This window comes from Equus caballus, chromosome 9, assembly GCF_041296265.1.
Source record: "Equus caballus isolate H_3958 breed thoroughbred chromosome 9, TB-T2T, whole genome shotgun sequence".
NCBI classification, from domain to species: domain Eukaryota; kingdom Metazoa; phylum Chordata; class Mammalia; order Perissodactyla; family Equidae; genus Equus; species Equus caballus.
Genome location: NC_091692.1, coordinates 63,881,025 through 63,892,534, shown reverse-complemented (window position 1 = coordinate 63,892,534; position 11,510 = coordinate 63,881,025). Strand labels below are relative to the sequence as shown.

The following is an 11,510-nucleotide window of genomic DNA, read 5'->3' as shown; positions in this document are numbered from 1 at the left end:
CCGAGCCCGACCAGGGGCGGGCCGAGAGCCTGGCCCGCCCCCTCCTGCCGCCTCCGCTCAGCCCGCCCGGACCCCCGCCGGGGCCGTGCAGAAGCCGCCTGCAGAGTCGGACCCGGTGGCCGCGGTCGGGGAGCTGCAGGTGGAGGCTTAAGGATGACAGTGGAGCCAGCACCGCCTAAATGATCATTGTAGAGACACGTGCCTTCACCTGGGTCCAGGAACTGCCTTCGACCCCGGCACCTTATCAACCTTGTCAAACCCTGGCACTGTCGGCAAGCTCTTTTTTGGAAGGTGACTTTTAGGGGCGGGAGGCAGGCAAGGAACCATAGGTATCATCAGGTTTTCCTGGGACCCCATGACCCAAAGAATTAAGAATCCATGTTTCATGATAAATAACACTTACTAAGCTCCAGGAACCAGGGAAAGTCTTTTACACACACCCTCTGTTCCCTGGCAATCCTGTGGGGGCTGGTACCGCCTCGGCTTGGCCGGTTCACAGATGAAGAAACAGGCCGAGGGAGGTGAAGCAACATTCAGTGGTAGACGTTCATTTTTGAGTAATCATTCTCCACCTCTGGTTGATACTATCTTTTTCTAACCCCCTCTGTCCTCCTTTCATCAGTCCTCCTTTGTCCATTCTGGAAGAAAGCATCCTCAGGGACCCAGGCCACCCACCAGGTAGGGTGAGGTTGGAGCAGGAGCTTCTCTACACACCACTGGCTGGAATCAGGCAGGACAAAAGTCTTGCCACACCTGTAACAACATGGAAGTTGCTGACAGAATGGCAATGCTGCTGAGGTCAAGTCCAACTCAGCAGGGTTCTTTTTAGAGACCCAGCCAGCGGCCCGACAGACGAATGTTAAAAAAAAAAGGAACAGTCTCGCAGCGAGGCAGGTCAGGGCAGTTCTAGGAACGCTCACTCCTGGGTCAGTGCCTAATTACAGGTAAATTTTGTCCCTGTTTGTCATACAAAGCAAAAATACAAGTGAGTTCTAAAGCCAGGACTGGCCACATAATATGTGGGGCCCAATGCAAAATAAAAATGCGGGGTCCTTTGTTAAAAAGTTATTAAGAATTTCAAAACAGTGTCAATAGAGCAACACACCAAGCATGGGACCCTTTTAAGTGCAGCCACGTAGTCGCTCACACATGAAACCAGCCCTGTGTGAAGCTGAATAAGGTCCCAGCCTATGCCCATATGTCACCAAACCACTGTGGTGGCAGCAGTCTACCGGCTAGAGAGGAGAGGATGGCACCTCCAGAGCCTGTCTCCTATCCAATCACAATTCCTGCTGCCCTTGGCCCTGCTGTCACCCAGTGACTTCAGATGGTCCTTCTCTGTGTAAAGTTGGGGTCCAGACTGGGGTTTCAGCAAAGAGCTGATCCTGTATCCATGCGTTTTTAAACTACACATCCACATAATTAATCAAATTACACTGTATGATAAGCCAGATATCATTATCTATGTTTCAAAGGTAACCTGTAATAATGTATAAATGCTTTACAGCACACAAAGGGCTTTCACATATCCTGTCTCCAAGGTCCTAAAATTATCGCAAAAGTACCCCCACACTGAGTTTGGTTAACTGCACTGTCTCTATGCTTCTGTGCCTCCGTGGGTTTGCAAAGTCATTGACCCTACCACCTCTGGAACTTACTTTCTCAGTCCAGTTGAGTTTTCTTGGTCTAAAACTTAGGCCCATTCTACTGTTATAGATTTTAGTTCCAGTTAGAGATTATGGATTCGTTTAGGGTCCTGGGTGCTATTTCCACAGTGAGCTTTCCCAAAGATTTCCAAATGTTCCACATATTCTCTGTTCAAATGTTGTACTTTTTTTTTCTTATTGAACTATTAATACACTTCTTATCTGTCATAAAAAACTCCTTTAAGATTTACATCTTTAAAATATTTGATCTTCCCATTTAGGGGCATAATATGTATCCCCATTTTTCCAAATCCTTTTTTATGCATCAGTAAAATTTTGTGATTTTCTTTATATAGATCATATATATTTCTTATTGTGGCTAATATATATTTTGCTGCTGCTGAAAATGGAATCTACACCCTGCCCCCACTGATTGTACTATTTTTCCACTACTGTGTAACAAATTACCATAATCATAGTGACTTAACACAAGTTTATTTCCTTCCAATTTTGTGGGTCAGGAGTCCAGCATAGGTTAGTGTCATACAAAGCTGAAGTCAAGATATCTGCCAGGCGAGTCCTCATCTGGAATCTCCACTGGGGAGAGACGCACTTCCAAGCTTCCTTAGATTGTTGGCAGAATTAATTTCCTTATGGTTGTAGGACTGAGGTCGCTGCTTTCTTGCTTTCTGTTGTCTGGGGACCATTCTCAGCTACTAGAGGCCACTGTCAGGTCTATACCACGTGGCCCCCTTCCATAGGTCTTCTCTGTCACACTTTGAATCTCTGGCTTCAGGAAGGGTGCAGTCCTTTTTAAGGACTCACACGATTAAGTCAGGCCCACTCAAGATAATCTCTGTTTTGATTAACTCAAAGTAAACCGATTAGGGAACTTAATTACTCCTTCAAAATCCCTCTGCCATATAATGTAACTAACTATTGGAGTGACATGCATCATATTCACATGGGGAGGGGATTACACAGCGCAGGGCAGAAATCTTAGGGTGCCATCTTAGAAGTCTGCCTACCACATATATCAACAGGTGACATAGCTGGAAGCTTTTGATTTTCATCATTTGCCTCCTTATAATATAAGTGTCATCAGTCTGGCAGGTGGCAAGAAGATCAAAATGGTGAACAAAAATATTCTAATCACACTAGTGGAAGGAGTCAGCCAATAGAGTTCTGTATTTCCTTTGCAGGAAAGCAAATACAGGAGGTTCTCAACTTTTAAATTGTTAAGCGTTCGCATATCTCTCAATCACCCTTTGCCAGGGGTATCTTCCATGCGTCAGCTGATAAGGAAGGTTTCAAAGCATCACATAACCACTACCTGCCAGTCAAAAATTCCCTTTCAGCTGCATTTCTATCTTTGTAAGCAGTATTTATGCAATCATTTGATGATTTTTGTTTATTTTCTTATCTTAAAAAGAGCCCCCAAAAGGAAATGAAAAATGGTGATATTAGTGATAAGAGCTCATAAACAGTATAGCTGAAATAAATATAGAAATAAAGAAGCTAGAAGTGTCAATTTTTTCAAATCAATGGGAAACTTAGTGGTAGAAGAACCTATATATCCGTCAAGGTCTGGTCAGAGTACCATAAACCATGCCAGATATTCAATACAGGAGACTGCTGACCCAGATGTGGGAAAGCCAGGAGGCTGAGGTAAACCAGATAGGTTGCTGAAGGAAGCAACTACCTCTCTCAGGGCTGGAACCCAAAAGAGAAGAAGTGTCTCTGGGGTTGGTCCTAGAAGCTAGAGCTTAAAGGAAGTTCTATCCCCATCTCACACATGCACAGCTGGTTCTTAGACTTCTGACTGGAGCACCAAGTGTACAGTATTTGGCCCTCCAAGGGGGTCATGGGCAGCTGATGCTGTGCCTCTGAGGGCGTGTAGCACAGTTGCTGCCAAGAGAAGCTATAGACTAAAGCTGTAGTTATCCTCTGCTTAGTTACTAGATTCTTTTAACCTGGTACTTATAAAGGGCTCAACATGTGTTAGATGTTATTATTTTTATAATAAAAGTAGGGGATTCCACATAAAATTAAAGGAAGCCATGGGGCCAGCCCAGTGGCGCAGCGGTTAAGTGCACACGTTCTGCTTCAGCAGCCCGGAGTTCGCTGGTTCAGATCCTGGGTGCAGATATGGCACCACTTGGCAAGCCACGCTGTGGCAGGCATCCCACAAATAAAGTAGAGGAAGATGGACACGGATGTTAGCTCAGGGCCAGTCTTCCTCAACAAAAAGGGGAGGATTGGCAGCAGATGTTAGCTCAGGGCTAACCTTCCTCAAAAAAAAAAAAGATTAAAAAAAAAAATGAAAGGAAGCCATGATTCAATATATGACACTTAACCTGTACCTCAGTTGTATCATTCAGGATCTAATTAAGAAACAGAAACCACTCTGAGTATTTAAAACCAAACAAATTTAATGTAGGAAATTGACCACAAAGTCTAGAAGTTCAACAGGGGCCTGTGAAGCAACCCCAAATTGGCCATAGCTGTGAGCTGCTGCCACCGCTAAGCTGGAGAGACATGAGGTGACCAGTCAAAGCTGGAATCATGTTGGGCTCATCCGTTGGAAGCTGGAGCCCTGAAATAGACGAAGCCACTACCAGAGAAGGAAGATGAGCAATACTCTGGCTTCTCCCCTCTTCCCACCCTCCCATCTCTGATTGGCCAAACCCAGCTAGAGGTCCCCCAAACAGGAGCCTGGGAAACAGCCTGCAGAGCCCAGCCTCCTGGGATACAGAGCAGAGCGGAGAAGCATGAAGAATGGATCTGAGGGCAAACAGCACTGCTTAGTCTTGAAAGCAGGGACTGAATTCCTCCCTCCCACACATGCACACATAATCAGCAGTAAAATACAAGAATGTAGTGGCTTCATCTGCATTCCTAAATACCTAGATTACCACACTGCCTGGATTAGTATTAAATGGTTAATCTATCCACATCCTGCACTGATAAACATTAAGTATACGGCACCCTTATCAGCTCATAAGTGAGTGGAATTTTTATAGTTCTAAGAGAATAAAACTTGCTGGAAAATTATGGAACCTAAATCTGATGAAAGATGAGTGAAAATCCCTTGCCTTTGATCATGGTAAGTACGTTTTACATGCATCCTTTTTTATTTGTGCATATTTATACCACTGGTAGCTGGCACCCTTTGCAGAGCTTGAGGGCAAGCACTGGTCTGTGTTAGACCTGGAAGAGTTACATTTTATTTATTCTGAATCAGAGCATCCTACATGATTTCTGCTTGGATAGTCTTTCATTTTCCATCAAATTTTCTTCCTTTTCCTTTCTCTTAAGTTACCTGAAGCTGTGCACTTTCTTCCCCTCGTCATTATGCCCTGTGTACAGAGGTTTTGAAATCAGCATCCTCTGAACAGACTCTGCATTGTAAGAATTCTTCAGAAAATTGTTCACTGTGCAGATCTGTGTTTGCAAATGGTCAAGATTAAAGACATTTCTGGGCAGTTCAGATGACTCTTTGCAGCCTGTCTGTCTCTTTCAAGGCACAAAGAACTGCCTGTTTTACGATAAAAGAAAGCCAAAGTAAGCAGGATATTTGGAATTTCATCTTAAAACATTCAGGTTTACAAAATACATCCAGGTCTTTCGTCTCCCTCCACACATCTCCAACCCCATCAGCTCAACCATGAGATCTGGTTCCCTTCCCCCCAGCTCCTCCTGTCAGTTATAGATGTGATTGCTTTGTTGATATAAAGTCAGGTCATTGCAATGGAAATTGAAACAAGCCAATAATATTAATCTCCTCCTTCACCTATCAGAGTTTTTAGCAAATGACAAAGCAAGGTGAATGCAGTTTCGTCTCTCCTCAAACTGTCCAATAGAGAATGCTAACCAGTGACGTGAGAATTGACTGAATACAGGAGGGAGAAAGAGATCAAGAAGTTTGGATACAAAAGAAGAAATGGTAACTGTCCAAAGAAAAAACAAGAGTTAATGGAATAATTAATTATCAATTGTGGCATAGAAGTTATTGGTTGTAAGACTTGCTAACCACCATGTAGGAAGCTAAAGTTAAGTCTAGGAAAACTCCCTTCCCACATTTTTTACCATGATTTGAAAATAACTCTTTGGCAATATTATTAGGTACATTGGCAGTATTATCAGAATCATCAATATTACAGAATTATCAGTGTTATCAAAGACACCCTTGTACCACCTTTTCCTTCTAACTCTTGGCTGGATTAGTGACCCCTATTTTTATGGACAATATTGACCCCCTAATTTATTTATGGATTCTATAGAAAGCATGCTTTGCAATTTGTAGATGGAAGAAATAGCTCAAGCTGCTTGTAGTAAAGCCAGATGGGAAAGACCTGCTTGGCAACGGTTTCTGAGAAAAAGATCAGGATGGATAGGTGTAGGATGTGGGGAGAACGGGGTGAATATTGAGTTAGCCACTTGCCAAATGAAACCAAAGAATTGTTATATGGAAGACAGTCACCTGAAATTGAATAAGAAGAGATAATAAAAACTCTCACTTATTCGTTAAACAAATATAAACATCCACTGACCTCAACCATATGCAAATTTTCTTTTGTATCTTGATTCACTAGTTAGATGCTGTCACTAGTTGTATGTGACTCCCATACAAGGGGTAATAAGAGAGGCCCTGGAGACTGTACCTCTTATGGTTTCATTGTGAAATCTCTTCATAGAGTAATGAGAGTACTTGGCATGGGCCTTAATTTTTAAGGTGATTGCTCCCTTGGGCATCACAGGAAGTTTGTATTCGTGTCATAGTTAATTAATTGTGGCATAGAAGTTACCCCTTTCAATTAGGTAAAATTATTCTAAGAGCTGGGTCACCTCATCGGCATCTGCTTACTGTGTCTCCAGGAACTTCTGCTTCTTGGTAAACCTTTATCGTCTGATGATTTGTCAAGGTTATGTTTGGAATAGTACATCCCTGGGCTATCTCCCAGTCACCTCGCCTCCCCAGCCCATAATCATGCACATAGACGAAGGCAAAGTCCTGCATTTTTGCTCTGATTGTAGTTCTCTTGCTCCAGATTTCACAATTATCGAGGCCAGGATGATACGGTTACTAAAAGCCAAGATAATCTTAGTGGCATCATGACCACTGTAAGAAATAAGTGCATTGACAGACATACACTGTCCTGTGTGCTTAAGAACACTGCTAGAGTACTGTGTTCTACTCCAGGCCACATGTTTTAAGAGGAAATACAGCACAGGAATGATTCTAAGCAAAGTGAGCATGGTTGTGAGGGGTCTAGAAACCACCTCAAAGAAGGAAGAGTTGAAAATTGGAGCAGGATGGCAAAGAGCAGACAAAATGCAAAAATCCAAAGGGCTGTCACCAAAGGGAGAGAAGAGCCTTGGTCATCTGTACTCAGGAGGAGGATCTAAACTTCTCTGAGACTATCTGTCGCATTCCAGGAAGTGCTGAAAGTTGAGGCAATCATTGAAGATGATGTTCGCGTTAATAATAGTCCAGTTGCCCCAGTGGTGAGTACACAGGAGCAGAGGCACTGTCAGAATGTGCAGTGGTACCTCTGTGAGGCCTCCTGTTTAGGGGTAGTTTGCAAAGGGCAATTGCAGTTGATTCTAGAAAACAAAGATTATATTCCAGAAGTAGGCTATGAATTGGCAATGTCTAAATCCCCAAAACTGAGCTTAATAGGTCATGCATGTCTCAGGGACTGAAACTGGATACCTGTCCTTGAAACAGTGGGTTTTTTTTGAAGATTGACAACTGATGCCAACCTTTTTTTTTTCTGCTTTTTCTCCCCCAAATTCCCCCAGTATATAGTTGTATCTTTTTTAGTTATGAGTCCTTCTAGTTGTAGCATATGGGACGCCACCTCACGTGGCCTGACGAGTGGTGCCATGTCTGTGTCTAGGATCCAAACTGGCGAAACCCTGGGCTGCTGAAGCAGAGCGCGCAAACTTAACTACTCTGCCACAGGGCTGGCCCCCTGAAACAGTCTTGAAGCATAACCAGTTCATAAGGGCAAAGCTCTTGGGGGACAGACCTCAGGCTTTAAACAGCAGGGCTCAGGCACACCATTTTTCTCTCAACTTTATCAACTTTTCATTTGGAAGATATGCCACCCAGCCCTGTCTTGCCCAGCAACTGCGCCAACACCTCCTGCACTGTGGATTCTCTCTGATGCTTGAGCCACTTGAGTTAGCTCCATTATTCCTGGAATTCATTCATTCACTCAACTAACATTTATGGAGCACCTCCTATGAATTACAATCCTGTGCTAGACACTGGGAATAAAACTAAGAAAAAGACATGGTCTCTGTCCTCAAAGAACTCTGAGTCTACTAAGAAAGATTTCTAAAGACGTGAATGCAGAACAGGGTGGCGAATGCATGGTAGAGGTGAGTACAGGTTGTCTGAGATGGGGAGAGGGAAGACAAGAAGAGGCACTGCCACAGAAGACTTCCTGGAGGAGGTGATATCTGGCTGTTATAAAGAGTATGGCATGGAGAGTAATGAAAGGAAGGGCATTCGGTCAAGGTGGCTGCCTGTGGCCTGGCATAGAGGTAAGGAACAGCCTGTGTTCAGGGAACTGTAGAGCTGAGGTTGCCAGAGCTTATGATGCAAGGGAGGCAGTATCCAGAAATGAGGCTGGAGAGGCCAGCAGGCCATAGAGTGTGGTGAGTTCTGTGTTCCTTGCAAAGGTGATTGGACTTTGTCCTGTAGTCAGTGAGAAGCTTCAGATGGTTTGTAACCAGGACTGGCCCGGTCTGGTTGTTTAGGCAGAGCCTTCCAGTGGCATGTAGAGGCTGGACTCGAGGGAGCCAGGTTGTATCTGGAATATCATTTAGAAGGCCATTGCTGTCATGCAGGCCAGCAGCTTTCTGCAGTAGTGCTGTGTCCTAATCAATCTGAGGACGGCCTCTAGTTCCTGCCAGGGGCCAGGAAACTGCCCAGGATCTGAAGCCCGTTTCATCTGTAATGCGTGCCCAGAGCCATAGGAGCCAATGTCCTGTGCATTATTTATGAGTGTATCTTTCTCAGCCAGCCCTGGTGGTCTAGTGATTAGGACTCGGTGCTCTCACCACTGTAGCCCCGGTTCGTTTCCCAGTCAGGGAACCACACCACCCAACTGTTGGTTGTCCTACAGGCTGCATGTTGCTGTGATGCTGCAAGTTATGCCACCAGTATTTCAAATACCAGCAGGGTCACCCATAGTGGACAGGTTTCAGCGGAGTTTCCAGACTAAGTCAGACCAGGAAGAAGGACCTGGCCACCCACTTCTGGAAAAATTGGTGATGAAAACTCTATGAATAGCAGCAGAGCATTGTCTGATATAGTGCCGAAAGGTGAGAGGATGGCACCCGAAGTCCAGGCAGGTTCCGTTCTGCTGTACACAGGGTTGCCAGGAGTCAGAAGTGATTGGATGGCACTAACAACAAAAAATATTTTCTTCAGAAGAAAAAAGATGGGGCCCATGGTGTAGGAGAGAGATGACCAGGATCTGAACTTGCACAGCAACAGCTGGGTTGGTGAAGAGATGATGACGAGAAAAATCTAGGAGACGCAGTCAGAGGATTTAGTGATTGACTGGTCTTAGGGGGTGGTTGGAGGGAGGGAGAAGACCACAATTATCTCACCCCCCCCACACACCAGGATTTCTAGTATATGTGACAACTTGTGAATGGGATGCCATCGGCTAGGATCTAAAGTACTGCAGAAGGAACGGGGCACATAGAGAAAAGAACATATGAGGACACAGCGGGAAGATGGCCACCTGCAAGCAAGGAGATTGGCCTCAGGAGATACCAAACCTGCTGACACCTACATCTCAGGCTTCTCTTCTCCAGGACTGTGGGAAAATAAATTTCTGTTGGGAGGCCACCCAGCCTGTGGTATTTTGTTATGGCAGCCCTAGCAGACTAAGACAGGTGCATAACCCAGAACCAGAACCACAACCTCTCTGGATTTGCATTCAGAAGGCTCAGCATGTGTTTCCGCTCACCTTGGAGAAATCATGGGCAATAGATGCATTATAGCAGTGGATCTCAACCTTCCAGGAGCATGAGCATCATCTGGAGGGCTTGTCAAACCCCGACTGCTGGGTCCCAACTCGAGAGCTTCTGAGTCAATAGGTCTGAAGAGGGGCCCAAGAACCTGCATTTCTAATAAGCTCTGAGGCTGCTGGTCCAGGCACCACACATTAGAAATTGAAACTGAGAAATTTTAAAAATATTTTTATTAATTTATTTTAAAATAGCAACAACTAATCCATTATATGCTAGAATAAATAATTTACTTTAATGAAAATAGCACTATTTTCTAAACCAAAAAAAATTAATGAGGAGAGTGGCATTATTTTGCAGTTCTGCAAATCTTTTTGCAGCTGGATTCTCGTGTTTGCTTCTATATTCAATCTGTTGCCATATCACACATCACGGAGCCTCTGGAAAACTCCACTGTGCACACATGGAGGATGAGAATGAAAAAGAGAAATAACATCTTGTTATTATCTTGAAAACAGTTTTAATATCACGTTTTCCCTGAAACTGTGTCAGGTACCCCCAAGGGTTCCTGGACCACACTTCGGGAACAGATGATTTACAGGATGGGCAGAAGAAGGAAAGAGCCCCAAAGAAGAGGCCTGGGAGTAGGAGGAATCCAGCAGAGGGCCCTGTAACAGGAGCAGAACCTCGGTTGGTGCTGTAATCAGGACCCACCCAGCTGGGTTGGACTCAGGCTGTCTCTTACCACACGCACATGGATGGGCACACACCAGCCTGTGCAGTGGCGCAGTTTAAAGCACAGCAGAGCAAACCCCCTTAGTACGAGAGGAGAAGTCTCACCGTGTTCAAGCACATGTTGGTCTTCCCGGCTTCTTGGACTGTTTGTTCTGCTCCCCAGGGCAGGACTTTGGCACTACATCCTCTCATGAAGCTTTATGACCTCCTGGGCTTTGGAGTTGGTTGATTTTCCTGGAGCCCTGGTGCTGTTCTTCTCCTTCCTTTCTCCTTGCCGTTAGCCTTTGTCCACAGCATGCATTTCCTCCCCCTCACCGCTCCACAAAACCGGGCCTTCAGAACTGTCTAGCTGGAGACCCAGCCGTTACTTCCTCCAGTCTGCTATTTCTCTTACATTTCCACCCTGCTTTTAAAGAACAGGATTTTATTAGAATGTGCCTTTGAAACTCACCTATATTTTTAAAGCCATTCCTTTCCGGTTCGACAACAGGTAGACTTTGGATTTCAGGACGCATGCTGAGCAATAAATATTTATTAAATGAATAAATAAATATAGATTAGCATTCCTCCAGAGACAGAAACATGAAATGACCCTGCCGTGTGTCCTCTCTTGAGAGTAAGAAAATTCTTTCCCGAGTCCTCCCTGCACACTTTCCTCCTCTCTCACTGGCCAGGATTGTCGCACATGCGTGCTCACTAAAAGCAAATCGTTTGGCAAGAGACATTAGCCCCATGGGGCTGTAAAGAGACTGTGCCTCCCTTGAAGGACATGGCTGCTTGGAGGACAGTGAACAACATCTGGTTCTATTAGCAACGAAGAAGGGTGAGTGGCAGGCATACTTGGTTGACTATTGGGTAGACAACTGAGAGCATCTGCCACAAAGTACCGTCTTCCTCAGTAGTGGCAATCTTACCATTTCCCCATTCCTGTCAACCACAGGAAAGTCCTTGCCTTGTTTAGCCAACCTACCATCAGTTATTTCAGTTCTGGGTATCTATTGAAAATGGGAGACCTCCAGGAGGCGGGCTTAGGATAAAGCACCAGGGCAAGTAAACCCCTAAATTCAAAGGATGTATCACAAAGTTGCCTTCATAGATGTTAACCCATGATACCCACTCTTGTCTTGTATTGGT

At 44.7% G+C, this 11,510-nt stretch overlaps 1 long non-coding RNA gene across 1 annotated transcript; it reads right to left on the bottom strand.

The window, feature by feature from the left end:
* Positions 1–9,856: 9,856 nt before the first annotated feature.
* LOC138915415 (uncharacterized) lies at positions 9,857–10,686 on the bottom strand. Its single transcript, XR_011421332.1, has 2 exons — positions 10,482–10,686; positions 9,857–10,094 (listed from the first exon to the last, which is right to left on the bottom strand). It is a non-coding gene; the product is annotated as an uncharacterized lncRNA (long non-coding RNA).
* Positions 10,687–11,510: the final 824 nt, after the last annotated feature.